This window comes from Amblyomma mixtum, chromosome 2 (assembly GCF_055824585.1).
Source record: "Amblyomma mixtum isolate Tamu chromosome 2, ASM5582458v1, whole genome shotgun sequence".
In the NCBI taxonomy this organism is placed as follows: domain Eukaryota; kingdom Metazoa; phylum Arthropoda; class Arachnida; order Ixodida; family Ixodidae; genus Amblyomma; species Amblyomma mixtum.
This window is the reverse complement of record NC_143013.1, coordinates 251,709,565-251,728,028: the sequence shown is the minus strand read 5'-3', so window position 1 is coordinate 251,728,028 and position 18,464 is coordinate 251,709,565. Positions and strand designations below refer to the sequence as shown.

At 53.7% G+C, this 18,464-nt stretch overlaps 1 protein-coding gene across 2 annotated transcripts in view; it reads left to right on the top strand.

Annotated features, from left to right (window-relative positions):
* The window catches only part of LOC149363523 (uncharacterized), a 481,039-nt gene that overhangs the window by 421,927 nt on the left and 40,648 nt on the right, over positions 1–18,464 (top strand). The gene's annotated exons all lie outside the window — the stretch shown is intronic.

The following is an 18,464-nucleotide window of genomic DNA, read 5'->3' as shown; positions in this document are numbered from 1 at the left end:
CGACCGTCTCTAGTTTCTCAGCGTTGATGTGCGCATTGTGAGCCCGCGATTGCCGCGCTCTCTTTCCCAAGCTTTATTTTGACAGGACAAATAATTACCCGACTGCTCGCACTGAATACTAACGAGTCGTGACGCCGTCTCACAACCACGCGGTTCCGCCCGTTGTGGGCCACCACCACCACACTCGACAGTGGCGCCCATGCAAATGCTCCCGATATACGTCGTGCCTCGCGTTCGCGTCTTCGGAGTGTGTGGCATTCTTTTTTTCTTTCTCGTTTTTCTTTCTGTACGTCATCCGGCCTCTGCCACTGCGTCGCGTCCTGTCGCCGATTCAAGGTCTCCCGAGGAGTCGCTACACGGCAGGAGCGATTACTCGGGCTGTCCCCACCCCGAAGGGTGACCTTTACTTTCCCCGTATTGCGTCTTGCGCGGAATGGCGCGCATTCGCCGGCTAATGGCGCAAAGTGCTCGGCGACCGCCGGTTCGATGATCACGCCTTGTGTCTTCGCTGCGCAGCAGCACCACTACCACCTCGCTGGGCCTTTTTTTTCCGCCCTTCGCGTTTTTCCTTCTGCGGAATATCCTTCGGAAAACAATCTTCCGAGACGCGCGCTATACTCGCGAGAGCTAAATGTGGGGAAGGGGGGAGGAGGGGAGAAGTGTCACTGGGTTAAGCATGGCCAATTATATGCGCAAGCACCGAGCGTGCGTGCGTATCGTCGCGCGTCAACAAGAAAGCAGCAGCAACAGCAGCTACCTCCAGGAACGAGCGAATGAGTTAATAAGGCAGGGAGAAGAAAATCGATACCGAATGGCTCGGGGATGGCGAAGGAACAACGGAAGCGGTTGCCACAGAGGTGGAGGGGGGGTAAAACCGGCAGCCGACCAATTCGTGTCAGCCATTATAACTCGCCAGCGTAGCTTCAACACCTGTACACGGGCCGATGAGCACACTTATTTCGAGTGGCAGGCCGTTCTCGTCTCTTCGTGGTTCTTGCTTGATTCGTTTAATTCGCCGCTTCCTTTTCTATTCTCTCGTGTGCCGAGCGGATTAAGTTTGGAGGCCGCGCCTTGCATGGGAGAGGCCAGTTTGCCCGCTCAATTGACCTCGCCTCCCAGCTTAGGTGTGCGTCCACACATCGCGCGCTCTGGACCGAAAAAGGAGCGGCCGCCGCGCTCGCTTGCGGTGACGCAAACGTCAGTGTGACTTGTTTACTCGGCGAGAATTGGACGGCGCAGGTTTCGTCCCACGACCCCTCCCCCCCTCTCCCGGTTCGCACCTCCGCACTCGACGAAGAGAGAGCAGACGAAAGAGCTCGACCGCAGGAACCACGGACGGGAAGCAGGAGGCAGAAGGGCAACAGAAGATGAGCTGCTGCTGTGAGTTCAGGAGCAAAAGAAAGATAAGCAAAGACAGAAGACGATCTCCGAACAAAGTCAGCAAGCTACCGACTACGCCAACACCAGCAGCCGCAGAAGAAGCTTGCCGCCGTCTGCCTTCTACACTTACCACCCGTCGGCGAGGACATCGGCGTCATGGGAAGCTACCGGAAGACAGGCCAAGAAAGGAGGGAGGCTGTAGGGAGCGCGCAGGAGACAAGAGTGTTTGCCGAAGTCAAGTTCGGCAACGTGCGAAAGACAAGGAGCCAGGTTTGCCTGCCGCCGCCCACTGCTTCTTCTTCTCGGCGTATATAGTACAGCGCGGCGCGTCGCGTAGCATCTATGGCTCTTCTTCTAGACTGGACCTCTCGCCCGCCGTGCCAAAGAGCAGAGAAGCGTGCGAAATGTTCACGCGCTCCGAGCATGTTTCGGCGGGGGGCCTTCGCGTTCCTTCCTGCGATGCGCTGCCGGCGCTGTGTCGACAGGAGGTCCTCCTTTTACGCTGCCCCGGCGGCGACGCGAACGCACACACAGACAGACACACACTCGGCACAAAGGCCGCGGGACTCCCTGGGAGGGCAGACAGCCCCCGCGGCGAGGAACGTACGGCGACGCGCGCAGGATTGTGTACTAAACAGCGGCTGCGGAGCTCGTGCGCGTTTATTTGCGGCGGGAAATATGTTAGCACGCCGACTTTGGGTCTCATTTTGGGTCGTTGTTTTGTTGATACTTCTTCTTTGCCGTGGACGCGCAGTGCTATGCTTCCGCACGTGGGGCGAAAGCTTGAAAGACATGGGGAGGTGTGGGGATCTCTTCTATTTGGTACTGTATCTGTATCTTTCATGTGGCGCGACAGAAATACTGTTTGTTGCTCTCCGAGCAATTGCCGGCTTAGATATCTAGTTCCAGGCATGTCCGTGCTCGACTAAAGCGCACACGGGGCGCCGTAGTTTCGTTTTTCCAAACTTCGCGATGTGTCCAAGGCGCGCGGAAGGCGTTGTAAGCAAAGGCATGGAACATTTGTCGCGGTTGTAAATAGACGTTGTTTTCTACGCCAGCAGGATGTCAGCCTCTCCTCCTTCCGTACGCGTGTCCGCGTTTTTATCGAATCCGAAATAGGCCCCTTTTTTCGCGGCCTCTTGTGTCTTCTCCCGTTCTGGTCAGAGCTGCCAGTTTGTATACGAGTAAAGCCCCACTTCCGTGTATTTTACGGAGTAAGTCGTGCGGAAAAAATACGCGCTCAGTCAGTGTCCCGTTTCTTCTCGCCGCGTATCAACTATCAAGCCCAGTGCGAATTTCAGCGCGAAGGCCCCATCCTTCTCCCCGCAACTCCGAGTATACCCGCATGTCTGCAACCGCTATCCGTCCAAGAGACACCGAAGGCGTCGTTCTTTGCATTCCTTTTACACTCGTCACAGTCTTCGACAAACAGAACAGAAACGAAAAATAATAAGTGGGTAACTCTGTCACACTGTTTATCTTTTCGGGCAGGGTTGCGAAACGCGCACGCGCTAATAGCGCTCAGCCGAAGGCCCACCCACGAGCGGAGGACGACCATGGACAATCCTTTGGCCCGCCACGGCCGCCGACGAACCATGGAGGATGCCGTCAGAGCCCACCCCTTCGCCGCGTGCGAGAAAGAGAACGTCTTGAGCTCAAAGCAAAACGCACGTACTACCAACCGAGAAGGCGACGTTTCGGTTCCTCGTCTATACCATGGACGCCTCTAGGCGCGGGCCCGGCTACGGTCTTTCTGTGGCACGGTACGGCAGCAGTGGAACAGCGCTCGCGGCAGCCAATGTGACACGCTTGTCCGCGAACGGGATCGAACGCGCATTACTAAACTGCCCAACGGAACGCTCGCGCGTGCGCTCCGTTAAGTCGGGACGTGTGCGCGGGGCCAAGATGGATGTTGTGTGGGTGACTTCCTGCGGGGTCACGTCGAGGTCGCGGCGTCGATCCCGAGGATCAGCGTGACCCGGCCCTCTAGTTCGAAGGCCTACACCAAAGAGAAGCAACGGGATGGATGCATGTGTGCGTGCGTGCGCGCGCGCGCTCACCAGGGTGCGTTTAGGCGCGCGAAATCGAAGGAACAACGAGTTGGGAGGGGTGACGAGAAAGCTGTGCGCGTGTCTGCGTTTTGCCATCGCCTTGGAACGTTCGCGCGTGTTAGGTTTTTGTGTGTGCGTTGTTGGACGATTGCGCGTTCGCGCCTGTAGCGGTTGTGGATGCTGTTGTGTGTGACCTTTCGCACCTGGGGATTTGATGTGCGGCCCGCTATTCGGGTCGCCGCTGCACCACGGTCTGAGTTACGGGCTGTACGGATCTCGCCACGGCGCCCACTGCGCTGTGTGCAGCCCCGGCGTGAGAAATGGAAGGCCGCACAGGGCGTCCCTCTTCTGGCCGCGTGCTGTGTACGCGTGTGGGGCTGGCTGCAGCTCGCGTGACGCGCTTTAATCTAGAGGCACTGTATATACAGGGTGTATATATTGCATATATACAAGTTGCCGAACATAGGGTGTGTGCACTCGTCGTCGATCTACCTTGGCCTTTCGGTTGTTGCTCAACCCCCCCCCCCCCCCCCCCTTTCATTTATCTGCCATCTCTCTTGTGTCTGTGCGGAGTATGCGGTTTGGAATGGCCCATTGTTTTGAGGGTTGTAACTCCTCCTTGGCGGTCTTGATGTTTATTCTTTTTTTGTTTACGGAAAAGGTTTCACGGTTTAATTCTGTTTCACCACTCAACTTTTTCTGCACTATATTTCGCTGAAATTCTGCAATCTTCCAACAGGATTTCGACGGCAGCTGGTGGAAAATCAACGGACGTTAATCTCCCTTCATGCCCTACCCACCCTCACATGAGGTGCTCAGTTGGCTTTGGTCGGTTTCTCCAGGAAGACCGTGGATCCCTTAACCCACCATGTCCTCGACATCATCGTTAGGGGGCGTTTTAATTAGTGCCGCAAACAGATTTCCTTCTACGACGAAAGCAGCTGAGACGCTAACGGAGTGACTCGCACGGTAGACGCTCCAGCTAATACTTCGTCGTCCACTTCGGAGGCAGGCGAGCTGCGGAGGCGGCCAGCTAGCCAGGCCGGCCGTAGGAGCGACCATCGGCGGCGGCCGGGCGAAGGGCAACGACGATGCAGCCGCTAGTGCGCGGCAAGAGGCGACCCTTTGGGCGACCTCCGCCCGCCGCTTGGGACAGCCCCATACATCAGGGCAGCCCGCCGCCGTCGGAAGCAGCGAGCGCGGCTGCACCTCGCTCGCCGTACCTCCGCCGTTGGCCAGTCCCACGCGCTTGCTCGGCTATCTCTCTCTCTCTCTCCCTCTCTCTTTCTCACCCCTCTTCCTCCCGACTGCCGCGTTCGCAATATTACTCCGCCCTGTCTCCCTCGCCTCTTCTCCATCCCCTCTGCTCATTTGACTTCGTTGTGCATCGCCCTCCAACCTTCTTTATACCCGCTGCAGTTTCCAGCGTGGCAAACGAACGTAGCGAGGTTCTAAATTTTTGAGCGTGTTCGCTACGCCGTCGGAGCTAGTAAAATGTGTAAGCGCCGCTGCACGCTTGTTTACTACACTCCGTGCACACTGGGACGCCCTGGCGTTATGAATGGAGGCAGTCCCCGCCGAGACCTCCGCACTTGGCTTTGTGGTTACTTGCTGTTGTGCAGAACGCAGAGGCGTGGGTGTGACTTGTGAGCGCGCCTGTGCGCATCTGTACCGGTCTCTCGCGCTGCGTGCGGAAACTGGTCGGCTGTCGCTAGGTCGTTCCGTACTAGCTTGTTGTTTTCTTGCTTCAGAATCTGTTCGCGAGGAGGGGGCTTCTGTATCGACGTCTTAATGAGCCGCAGATTAGGATCGCGCGCTGCCGTCACCAACACAGTGGACGACCTTAAAGTCACGCAGATTTACCGAAAGCCACAGGTCACAACGGCTGCTTCGAGGGTATGAGAGCGGCTACAACTTTCAAGAATACACAAACAAAAGGAAAAATTAAGGAATTATTTTCCGTGAATACCGTGGTTCGGTTTGATGACCCTCGTGAGCTTAAATTCTACGTTCGAATGCCGCAAAAAACTGTCGCATTGTCGTCACGTCAGACTAGGATCATCAGGAGAACGTCTTGAGAAAGCATCAGAAAAAGGGAACTCAAATGCAAGGAAAGACCTGGCAATTGTCACTGTTTCTGTGGGGAGCTGAAATGCCCTGTTAAGCCAGAAATCAAGGTGGAGAAAAAAGGAAGAGATGCCGAGGTGTGGTGCTGCGGAATAGATCAGTTTCGTCCTCCTGAAGTTTCATCACTACCCGCTAAGAAGGCATAGCATAAGTGCATGCAGAAGCTTACGCTCGTAGAACGTGCAGTTTACACCACACCGAGGAAGCATACGTGTATTAGACGCAAGAAGTTAGCCAGGACACGATTGAAGCCATGTCTGCTAGAAGCATTCGAGTACGTAAGACAACCCACGTGGCGCGGCTAAACCGAGGCGCCTTTTTCTCGCGACCGTAGTGTAACTTGACGACCGAAGGCCGCGCGCCTTCCTGCCAGCGGCTGCAATAAAGACAACGCCGACCGACACAAAAGCGGCCACCACTAATCACGGTGCCTCGTACACTTTGAATGGGAAGCAGCAAGCGCATGTGGCGCGGTCGAAATAGAAGGAGACGCAACGCGAGCCAGTTGGAGGAGCTGCATCTCGTCGAGCCGTTTGTGTTCTTCACTATGAGCCAGCTGCGTCGCATATGGAGAACAAAAGCGCCCAGCGCCGCGCTCTTCCGAGCACTCGTCTCAGCGGGCTTGCGCCACGATCAGGTAGAGAGAGAGAGAGAGAGAGAGAGAGATGAGAAACAAGCGGGGAGGGAGAGGGGGGTTCGCTTTCTCCCTCGGGGTCTCTCTCCGCACTGTGTTGTCTACGTTGAGCAGGCATCGCTGTACCTCCGAAGACACAGTTCGATGCCGCCTGGCGGAAGGCGAACCGCGCGTACGCAGCGACGTCAGCTCCTTCTTATTTCTTTCTTTCTTTATTCGTCTCTCTAGTGTTTCCGGCTCGCGATTCCGCCCTCGCTGGCGGCGTGTACGCGGGAGGGAAGGGGAACGTGGGAACGAAGGGCCCGACCATTCTTCTTCTTGGCCCAAGTGGGCTCGGCTTCTTCTAGGGCTGGGCTTCTGGTTTGTGAGCGGCGCGCGTCGCTTCTCTCCGCTCTCTGTGCGTTTGTGCGCAGTGCGCGTTTAAAGTACGTATAATACTGAAAGGTCGTTTGTCTGTGAGATTCCTCTCGTCCCTGATGGCTATGCTGCCCCGCCTTGCTCGTCTCGTCGTAACCCTCGTCGTCGATGAGAAAACTTGGGCTGACGCTGTGTGCGGTTGGCCTGCCGCGCATTCGCTTTCGGAGAGGATCGAGGACAAAATGCGCATCGCTTGCCGGGATACGGGATTTGTTTTTGACCGACATTTGGCCTCTCATTCGCGACGGGACACGCGGAGAGGTGTGCGAACGTCCGCTCTGCTTTTAATTCGAGATTGATTTAACGTCTTAACTCCCGCGCTCCTCTTCCGGCGTTTAACTACACACCCTGAAGTGAGCCACTTACCGCATCGTAAGCATTGCCCTACTCGGTCAACAACCGCAAACAGGGCCCTGCTTCCGCTATCTCTGTGCGGCCGGCGCTTCTGTTTACATCAGCCTGTTTCACAGAATATGCACTTAACACTACCCTCCAGAACCGGAACCGATCCAGATTTTATGCGCGCGCGAATTTCGTGCTTGTTGAGTCCTTGACCATGCATAAACATAATCGCTTGTTAATGCTGTGTAGGAATTTACCCTATACGATTGTGTTAAAATGGTGCGTAATCAGGTAATCTAACCTAACCTAACCTATATCCGTAGAGCCTAAGCATTTCCACGAATAATCGTTGCGTTCAGTCGGGTTTCATTCAATCAACGAAAACCCGCCCAAAAGAACAGAGGTTTGTGGCGTGAGGTCTAAGAGGAGAGATCTCGCAGTCCAAACGGTCGGCCGCGTTAAGCCGTGCAAGCCCGTTATATGAGGCGAAAAAGGTTTGGTTTATTGGTTTATTGGGGTTTAACGTCCCGAAGCAACTCAGGCTATGAGGGACGCCGTAGTGAAGGGCTCCAAAAATTTCGACCATGGACCTGGGGTTCTTTAACGTGCACTGACAACTCACAGCACACGGGCCTCTAGAATTTCGCCTTCATCGAAATTCGGCCGCCGCGGCCGGGATCGAACCCGCGTCTTTCGGTCGCTTATTATTATTAAAAAGGTCGCTTATTAATGAGATAGCACTAAAAGCCTAAACAACGCGTGTCGTCGGCCATAAAATTCGGCCATTGGCTGACGGGGAATGATGTCATCAGAGCGGAAGTGACGTCACTTCCTATAAAGGCATCAACCGCTTCTAACGCTATCGCACTGCCAACACACAAGGCGCACTGTGCACTTGTGAAATTTTATTGCATCTTGCAAGACGCCGCCATAAATTTCTTCATCTGCTTTGTCTTAGTTTCTAGCCTCACGTTGCATTCCAGGAGATAGGCTTTCTCGTTCGCTCCTCTTCGTCTGCGCACGTTCGCGCACGTGTTCGTGTTTTGCACGCAAACGAGTGAGACAAGCTGGCTCCAATGTATACTCTATCCTTATCGCGTCACGAAGAACAAACAGAACATCTCGCTGTAAAACCGCCCTCGCCGGTCGTTTGTTTCGTCGCGATCTGTGTCAGTGCAGTTAATTGCGTGCGAACGCAGTGCAGATACGCGAAAATAAAAAAACAAACAGAAAGCTTGGCGTAGTATGTCTAACGCGCAGTCGTACCAGAAAACAAAGCTGTCCCGTTCTTTAAGCGCGGTCGCATCGGAGAGGCTCGAGACACGCAACGCCTCAGACGTTCGCTTCGAAGTCGTTATCTGCGCCGCTTTTCGCCTTCGTGTGTGTCTTAACACGGCCGCCCTGCCGGCTCTGCACACAAAGCGCTTTCGTCGTCGCGATCTCCTCCCGTGAAAGTCGATTGGAACAGAAACATCCTCGACCCGCGCGGCACTTCCAACAAGGAGAGCCACACAACGCGTCTTGGGAGTCTTTGCCGGTGCGTGGGCGCGCGTTCCTTTTAAAAAGAGAGAGAGAGAAGAAAAGAAGGAAGGATAAGGAGAGGAAACGAAAGGGGAGGGGATTGAGGGGGGGGGGGGGCTTCGAGAGCCATAACTTTCGTATCGGAGCCTCGAATGCTGGGCGGTTGTTACCTATGTCGCCCGGTGCACAGCCGTTGGACGTCGCGATAAGGCGCCGCACGATGCCAGCGTCCAAGAGGTTGAAGCGGGAGATTTCGATTAGGGGAGGGGTGGAAGAGGGGGACTGCGAGGGTACAGAGGGAAGGGGGGGGGTGTCCTATCTCTGCGCCTTTGACGACGTTGTTCTATGCCTGCGTGGCTTCGAGTCGACGTGGTGAATTTTCAAGCTCCGCTTTTTATGTACGAGGGCTTCTCACGAAAAGACGCGGCCGAGCTGGTTGGTATTCTCTAGGCCGGTATGTGAGATTGTGAGCACATATAGCGGCCGCGACGTGGATTGATCTTGGGGCTCAGTCTCAGTGATGGCATGGCGCTCACGTCGTCTGTTTTCTGTAAATTTTCCTCGCAACCGCGAATAGCGGGTTCATGATTAACATTGCGCTTCGTTGTGTATAGCGTGTGTTTCAGCAGGAAAAGGAACGCGCGCAAGTAATTGTTAGTTGATAAAGCATGTCAACCCTCACCCCCCCGGCCTCCTCGTCTCCCTCACCGCTCATTTCCGGAATGTTGTTTTTGGGATCAGCTTTATGTGCCACGGTCGGACCATGGGTAGAAGTTTCGTTAGGGCCCGTGTACATTCCAGCCAAAGAATGGGAGTACAGTCATGGATAAAAGTTTGCGGAATGCATATTCGCGGAAACAAATTTATTGCTGCGAGGTCAGGCACAGTACATGACTGAAATGCATAGGAACGTAAGGAGACATGCGTGTTCCATCTGCTGCAGAAGTACAATCTGCCTGTCTAGTAAGGCAACGCAGAAATATTTTTTTTTTCTCAAATCCGCATCTCGCAACTTTTGTCCGTGACTGGATAATTACAGCAGGTATTTGAAACGATTGAAGGGGCCTCAGCGCGGTCTCTCATCTCCCTGACATCGCGGCGATTCCTATACATTCACTTAAAGGGTAGCGGCAACAAAGAGTCTTTTTTTTTTTTCGTTACAAAACCAAGTTTCTTGTCTTTGTCCCCGACTACCACTGAGCTTCTTGCTTGCCGTACCGTTTTCGCAAGCGGAGGCGGTGCGTCTGCAGGGCTCGCTCTTACGAACCGCCATGTATAACGAGCGCGCTTAACCGCCTCAAGTAGAAAAGGAAAAGAAGAAAAGAAACTTCGCGGTGCTCTTATAACCGCTCAATTCAAGAAGGCAACGGACAAGAGAGGTGCGCGCAGTCACATTTGAGCAGAGAGAAGTTTCGCAACCTATATAGCCGTCGTCGACGACGAATAATAAAGGAGAACAGAGCTGAGGCGGCCTGACCGTAATCCCCGCCCGGCTCCTTCACCCTCCCCGCGCGCGGTGCGCGCATATGCGCGATAGCGGCGATTTTTCTTGTTCTTTATTAATTCCCGTCGTTTTCGATCCTTCCTGTGTGATCCCGCGCGGTGCTGCCCTTGTAGGCAGCGGCAAACTGCTCGCGCCGCGGCGAAAGTGACCCCTAGCCTTGGAAGCGGCCCGCTTGGGCTGGGTGGGCCCCAACGGAGCCTGTCCCCACCGCGAAGGCGAGCGCTCCCTCCCAGCAGCGAGACCGTGGGAATGTGGACGCCGCACGCCGGCAAGCAAGCGCGCTTTGCTCGGTCCTCCGGTGATATTGTCTATCGCGCCGTCCCCGCGTCTCAATCTGAGTGCCGCGAGCATACTCTTTTCCACTCTTCTTTCGCAAAAATAAAAAAAAAAGACCATTTTTTTTTTCTCCTACTCTAACGAAACGGTCGCTCGCCCATAGGCCGCCCTCTTGGGGCCCGTATCATTGTGCTTGCTCGCCTCTGCTGCCACCTGGGAGTGAACAAGGCCGCCGTGGACTCTTTCCCCGCTCTCTCTGTTTCTCAACCATCCTTTCTTCTTCCTTCGTTTCTTCTTTTTCTTCCCCGTTCGGTACATATACACGCACCCCTTTCCTCGGCTGGCAGTCGCGGTGTTCTTTCTTCCGAGGACCGTTGATATTGCGCCCCGTTTCCCTTCTGCGCAGGCGTCGGACGGAGGGGTCCTTCCTTCCCACGCCGCGAGAGGAATGCACGTGCGATCCGCCGATATGCATATTATAAATTCTGCACAGTGCGTGTGTTCTCACAGGGCAGGTTGCCAGGGTGCTGTTTTTTTTTTTTTTTCTTCACTCGTAAACAGCGCCGAGCTTTGGTTCCCCGATACTTACTTGTCGGAAGGAAGTTTAGATGGCTAAACAATTAAGGAACAACGTCTTTTTGGGTTAGAGAAAGACATCGGCTTGCTCGGGTTATATCTTTACTGTTGCAGTGTACTTCGATCTATAGCGCATCTGGGGCCGTGTTCCTGATCGTTGCTTGGTGAAGCTTATCTCTTCTCGACTGAATGTATAGGACACACGTATTAATCACAATACCGTGGCAGGGGGCGGCGGCCGTGATACCATTAATTCAACAAAGGCTATCTTTTAGGCGCAGTGAACGAACGTTCATTGCAGTCGGCGTCAATTTAACTGCTCGATGTTCCTTCTCATATTTCTCAGTCTTCGGCGAACGGTGTGAAGAGCGCTATAAGCTGTCCGTACCAGGCTGACAGTAGTATCTAGAAGAATGAAGAGTGCAGGGCTTTCGCGTAGCCTGGCTGCTCACACGTTCTCGAAGAGTGCGTCAAACGCGGTGTGATGGTAAAGGGGACACTGCATCACGTGGGAGTACTATCGTGTTGTCGCTGCATGGTGCTGTTGAAACAAGTTTCAACAGACCTCTTAGCTCCACTGCGGTTGCGCCTTGATAAACGCGCTCTAACAAAAGCCGCTACAGTTACTTCAATACACGTGTACGAACGCTTAGCCAGCACCATTCACTGGTGCATGCCATTGCAGGAAGTGACCGTGATATGCCATGGCACGCCGCTACCGAGATAAATATGTGGGGGTTAAATCACCCAACAGTCGACCTTGAAGGGCGAGTGGCAGTGAATTCCAAGCACATATAGATAACGCGGACGGAGAAAAGATATACGGAGGCAAGTACGTTGCATACCGAGGGACAACGCAAAATACGACGGACGTGCTCCATACAGTACACATGCGGCTGTCGGTGCCTCTCTCAATGCCGCCCACCTACGCTGGTCGATAACAGTCTGCGGTCGTTTCGGGCTGCTTTGAGGCGGCTGTATTTGTCTGTAGCGGCTTGTACAGATCACAATTCATGTCCCCCACCCGCGGTGTGCGGTCGGGCTCATAACAAGCGGCGTATACATGCATTCCAAAGCGTCCCCGGCGTCGCCGAATCGGTAATTCGCGATTTTACATGCGCAGTCATCCTCCAAGGCCTCCACCGAGAGCCGACTCGATAAGCGCGCACGTTCCTCGCCGCACGTGCTCACTAAGCGGATATGCAGTGGATGCATGAAAACAAGCAAGAAAAACAAGCGTAAATAGGAGAACTAGGAAAAAAAGAAAAGAAGGAAAATAGAAGGAGGTAAAAGGAACGCAGGTAGCTCAGCCTTGCCCTGCTCGCCGCTGGCTTAGGGTCTGCGGCTCTGGGGCACGTGCACGTATACAGGTCTGAGAGCGACGGGAAAGCAAAACAAAAAAGTAAAAAGGTACACAAGACGAAAGGCTGCACTGCGAGCGCCAGAAGGTGTGTTTTCTTTGGTGGCCCGAGGCTAAGCTCACAGCGCTGGCCAGCCGAAAATCGACCTTGGTTGACCTTTAGTCGACCAACTGGAATGACGACTGCCGCAGGCGCGCACAAACAGCGGTGGCGGGAGCAGCGGCGCGGCAAAGGCCGCAGCGTCTGACCGCGCGTGTTGGGTCTCGTTCTTGTCTTTTTGGGGGTGGATAGCTGACGAGAAGACCTCCGCAGAAGCTCCTTGGCGAGATAACAAAATCTGTATACAGGGAAGCACAGGAGAAGACCTGGGATATGAAGAAGTACAGTTGTCTGTACGACCTTCGTAAGAGGTGGCCCAACAGGACCCATCGTTACCCAAAAGTATTCCCCGGAGAGCCTCTGCATGTTTGGCTCATTTGCGTGCGAAGCATCTGCGTGTTTCACTTGAACTAAGCTGCAAGCGCTGAGCTTCACTCATCATGTTTGCCGCCTGTGGGAAATCTGGAGGCAGTGAGGTAAGCTGCAGTGCTTACTGACGCACGACAGAACCAGTCGCGTTCTGGCGTAAGGCTGCCTGGGGGAAACGCTGGTCCTGGGGCATTGTAGTAAAGAAAGGTTTCCAATACGTACTACAAGCCTGCGGCGTAACTCGGCGGTGGGCGATACCGCACTGCACACGACTTCAATCGAGCCCTGGGCACCGAGGCTGCGTTGCGTAATCGAACGTGCTGTGTTCAATACCCTCAGGCGTCTGTTCAGCGCAGCGATCGCTTGTCGTAGACATGCGTTAGCCAGGAAGAAGAAAAACTCAAAAATAAACAAAGAAGCCTGCTTCTCGGTTTAAAACGCACACCTGCCTGCCGATGTTGCTGCACGCGCTGCTTGACAGCTTACCCGTCGCGCGTGCCGGTTCCCAGCGACCACATCTTTCCCTCCCTCTCTCCCTTTTCCCTTCTCTTATGCGGGCGAGTTTTGTAAACAGGACGTAACTCAACCGTGCATTGTGTGCCGCGCTCGTACCCCGTCGTGGGGCACGGTGCTGTGGGCCAAGCAGCCAGCGACTTTCCTCGGGGCGTCAGCCTCGTCTCGGCGTCGCCGCGCGGGCCATGTGTGTTGCCGTTGCCGCCGCCGCTGCTCCCCCGCGGGCAATTCTCTCAATCGGCGATTTCCGATTAGAATACAATGGACGCGGGGCGAGCCGGCCTGCACCGATCTCTGGACGCGAAGGTGGGCGAGGAGGAGGAGATTCGAGGAAGGGTCTCTGGAGGCGCGCATACACGCCGCTCGAGCCTTGACACCGTCGCCCGCTCTCACACTGGGGTGGAGCAAAAGCGCTTTTGCCGCTTGCGCGATGCACTGGAGAGAGGGAGAAGGTAGGAGAAAAGAGGGAGCGTGGAGGCTGGCTGACCGACTATACTCCCCACCAGAGGGCGCCATTATATGTTTCCTTTGCTGTTGTTGAATGTGTGCACCGCCTCGGACCCGCGAATGAAACTCGGACGATGGGACGTTATGCAAATGGCGGCACGGAAATTTCGTTGTTGGAGGTTCAGAGCACGGTGGTTCAGAGCAAGCTTCTTCGGTCGTTCGTGTGATGAGCGCCTTGTCGACGCTCAACGTGTGATGGTTCTCGTCGCTAGTCGAGAGGGAGGCCCTCAACAAACGCAGCCATGACATGCTCTCCACGAGCTTTCTCGGCTGTCAACGAATTCCGAAACCTTCGTGAAACAAAACTAGCCTAATTTTTGTTTTGCGTTGTCGTTCGTATCGTCCTCGCCGTGTTTCACATTTACGCTATGGTAAAACTGTTCTGCGGACAAGTGTTTAAAATCATGGTTAAGCATCTGTAACGCTCGGTTATTTGGTGCAGTTCGCATTGCGAATGATTGGAGTATGAACAGAAACAAGACCGTTGTCAGATTGTTTGGAGGTGCTGTTCAAGAGAACTGAGGACGAACTGTGGAGAGGATAGCCACATATGTACCTCAGCAAGCGATTATTACACTACAGCGGGCGCTGTGTCGGTTTCTTTATTCCTTTTTTTTTCTTGTTTACTTTCACCTTCCTTATATCTTGCCCTCTCCAGCCTATAGTCCGCTCAGCCTCGTGCCTCTTGTCTCAACCTCTTGCTCAGCATATCTCTTGTTTGATCTACCTGTTCACCTTTGTCTAGTGTATATCCATTATCCAAGTGACAACGCGAACCGCGACTGCGATAACCGTTATTAAGTTCGGTAACATAACGCTGTAAAGCGTCCACAGGAACCATATAGCGAGTACACCATTCGCATCAACTTTGCTAGACTTCTGAATGCAAGATACGGAGAAAATACGGACAGAATACGGACGAATTTTCCATTTTCCGCTGCGGTGCACATGCCCAACCCTTTTACGGATGCTTCTGCCGTAAAGTTACGGAACACTTTTGCAGTGTACATTCCACTGCCTGTACATTCGCTCATCTGTTGTTTTATTCTTCGTTACTTCCCCAAGGACACCGCGAAGATCGATTACTCTTCGCATTTCTTTCGATACCGGGCTCTATCGGCCCTGTCAGTGATTAAATAACCTCTCGTATTATCGGTTTCTAATGTGTTAAGCTAAGCAGCTTAACTTCCATTAAATGCGCGAAGAAGAAACTTATAAAGAAAGAGCTTGCACGTATTCTCTGTTCTGGGCTAGCTGCCAGCGACCCGTCACTTACTCGTTAACTTAGGTCGCGTCAAAAGAAGAATAATGAGCAGGGTGTGAAACAAAGGTGTGTAGTATAGCGTTACGGTCCCAGAAGTGGGTCAGGGTGTCCGCATTCAACTCGCATAATAAAGCGCAAATATGAATGGGGCAAACGTGGCAGGACGGAAAGGCACTGAGCAGCCAAGCTTATTTTTGCTGTTTCATCGTGGCCTAGTTAATCGTCCGTTCGCATTTGAACTCGAACGTTCTTTTTATTTTACACTCATCGCCCTTTTCATTCGCTACTGTTCTTAGACAGCTCCAACATCCCCCCCCCCCCCCCCCCCCCACCTTCCCCGGCTCTGCAGATATATATTTTTCGAGTGCTCCGTCTTCTTCGCGCCGCCTTAGATTTCTCCGCCTGCATCTTCTCAGCCCGTTTAGGAATTCTTTTCCCTTTCATCACGCTTCACGGTTCGTCAAGCTGCCGCCCAGCGCGCTCCCGACGCTCAGGTTGCGGGTTGTTTTCACATGTGTGCAAGGGGACGCCATTATTTGAACGGCCCTCGACCAGCGCTTGCTTGGCGGCCGACGCATATTTGTGTTTCTTTTGTTTCTTTTGTTCGTTTGCGCCATGCACGGCGACGCGCTGCGCTGCTCGCCGACTGCCCGTGTGCGGCCGCGCTGCGGGTTGTATGCATTCTGGGCACGTATGCCTTCGCTATGCTCGTGCGCCCCGCGTTCTGGTGAACGCACACACATAGGGGGCAGTGCAACTTGAACGCGATTCGCTAACGCCGAGCGTTTGCACCCCGCTTGGCGCGCCGATTAGTCATGGGAAAATGAAGACGACTGCTGCGCGGGCCCAAGGGCTCTCTCTGCAAAAGAGGTTTGCTTTGGAGCACCCTGCTTTGAAGTAATTGGTGTACTACTACTACTACTACTATAGAAGCGAGAAGCGGAAGCAGCGGCCAAGAACTTTGCTGTGTAAATTTTTCGTTTATTTTATTTTCTTTTTCTTTTTTGGTTCTCAAAGGCAACACACTGGCATCTTTGCAGTGCGGGGCAAATAGAGGAAGGTTGTGTTAAAAAAATAACAAACTAAACCGGTCTTTTGAGCTCCCGAGCGCAAGCTAACGACGTGTACGTTACGTTAGCGGTGCGCGGTTACTTCCTTCCCTAACCACTGAATATGCTAATGACGCCTGGTGCACACACACACACACACACACACACACACACACACACACACACACACACACACACACACACACACACACACACACACACACACACACACACACACACACACACACACACACACACACACACACACACACACACACACACACACACGCGCGCGCGCGCGCGCGCGCACGCACGCACACAGTGTGTGTGTGCATTCTCAGTGTGCGTGCGCGCGCGCACACTGAGAATGCAGAGGAGGAGAAGGAAAGAAGTGTGCAAAAGATGTGCAACATAACGCAGAAAAAAAAAAGGAGCTCTCTTTCAAAATTGCTGCAGCGTCCAGCCTCGCATTGTCGCATTGTTTCCTTCTCTTCAAGCTCGCTCGTAATTATAACTCAGGAGTGCGCGGCGAAAGTATCCGTCAGGCTCCCGTTTGCCAGCTGATAGGCAAACAAACCAGACCGCGGGCAAAAAAAAAAAAGCGAGAACGAACGAACCAGGAAAGAGATTGAGTCTAGTAGAAAGAAGAAGAAAAAGAAGGAAATTAGAGTCTAGGCGTGCATGGCGTCTGTGGGCCATACTGGTATAGAGGTGAGCCTATACTGTGTGCCGTACAGTGGCCACGTCAGCTACGACGCCGCGGCCCCGCAAGGCCGCAATTGTGCAGCGCACAGCCTTCACGCCGTGTGCTTCCGCTCGTGTCCGATTCGACTGGCCTCGGGAAGTTTCGGCCCCTGGGAACTCGGCACCGGGCGCTGCTTCGTTCAAGGCCGCTGGCAATTACAGGCATCCGCGTTCGCCGCCACCGCCGGGAGAGGCGTAAACGCCCACCGCCCAGAGATCACGCGCGACTTCAGCGTCCCAAAACAGACTGAGGCCAACTCCCCGTCACCGCCGCCTCTATCCTTGACATCTTCGGCAATTTCTCTCCTTCTTTCTTTCTTTCTTATTGGAGAAAGCTAGCGAAATGCTCCAACCAGAGAGGGGGGGGTCGCGCACTTACGGCCGTTTCCTTCTGGGACGATATTAGCTCCCAACTCTGGCTTTATCTGTAGAAATTGGCAACAACCGATGCACGATGGGGTTGCATGCAGAGCTATTTATAGCACGATCACAAGGCACTCGAGGTCGTCGGTCTCTCCGCAAATACAGCGCTTGTTTCTTTGTGATGCTATTATTGTGCGTTGTGGTCATGCCAGCCTTTAATCCTGCGTAATTGTGAGTCCAAAAATGACAAAACAAGAGTGACTCGAACACGAAGAACGTGCCAGTCCTCCCTAGGCAGAGGGGTTACTCGAATGCAGTCTCCGCAATGCATTGACCATACCGACCATTTCCCTCACTCAAGCGCCAACCTTCGACTATGCTAAGAAAATCCTTGCTGTATTCCTACAGAGAAGGAAGAAGGGCGATTTTTGGATGTGAACGTTCTCTCCTAGTTTGCTACACTTTCGTAAAGAGAACCTCGAAGTCGAAGTCAGAGTAAAGGCGATTTAGAAGAACTTCACTGTGGGCTAGAGGGTGGATAGTACTTGAGAAAGGAGACAATTACGCCCAAACACAAGCGAGATTTCATACCTTGAACGGGTTTGTTGATTGTGTGTTGTATCGCTTGTGCGCATGCCTTGATTTTCCTTGCATTTGCTACCTTCTCAGCGAACAAAGTTAGATGAAGTTAACGCTCGCCCTGCGTCGTTCTTCCGCTGTGTTTGTCTTTGTAGGCGCTATTCTTTCCTTTCTCAAGAGTAAAGGCGTTTAGCAGTCGCTGAGGATCGAACTCTACAGATGCATGCGCATCACCCGTTGCTTTGCATGGTTGCACCCGTTCTTTATATACAAGGGCTTTTCGGCACGGAAGCTGACGTCCCTGAATTCTACGAAAATTGGAAGGCGCTAACCTACAGTCGTTGTGTGGGATGCCTGTACCGTCACCTTGTTGGAGTGTATAGTGTTAAATGCTATGTGAGAACGGGATCCTTCCTTGCACAGGGCGTAGTTGTCCATATAAGGTTCCTTGGCACAGCAACGCGGCGCAGGTATTCGCGGTAGGTGGCGTCGCGGCGCCACAACACAGACGCCGATGGCCGGCAGGCACGCTTGTCAATCAGTCTCGTCTTTCGCGGACAGCCAGCCACGGTGGAAGAACCGGCGCCAGCCGCCGCCGCCGCATGAAATTTGCCGTGTCTCCGGTCTTCCTGTTTCCGCCTCAGTTGCACTTGCGTCTCTCGCGCTCCTGTCACGGTCGTTCCTCTTTCTTTTCGTCGGCGTCTTTCTCTCTCTCTTCTGACTCGCTTTATTTCTAGCCATTTTGTGAATCCACCTCCCGTGCCCGAGATGGACTTTCCCCCCTATGT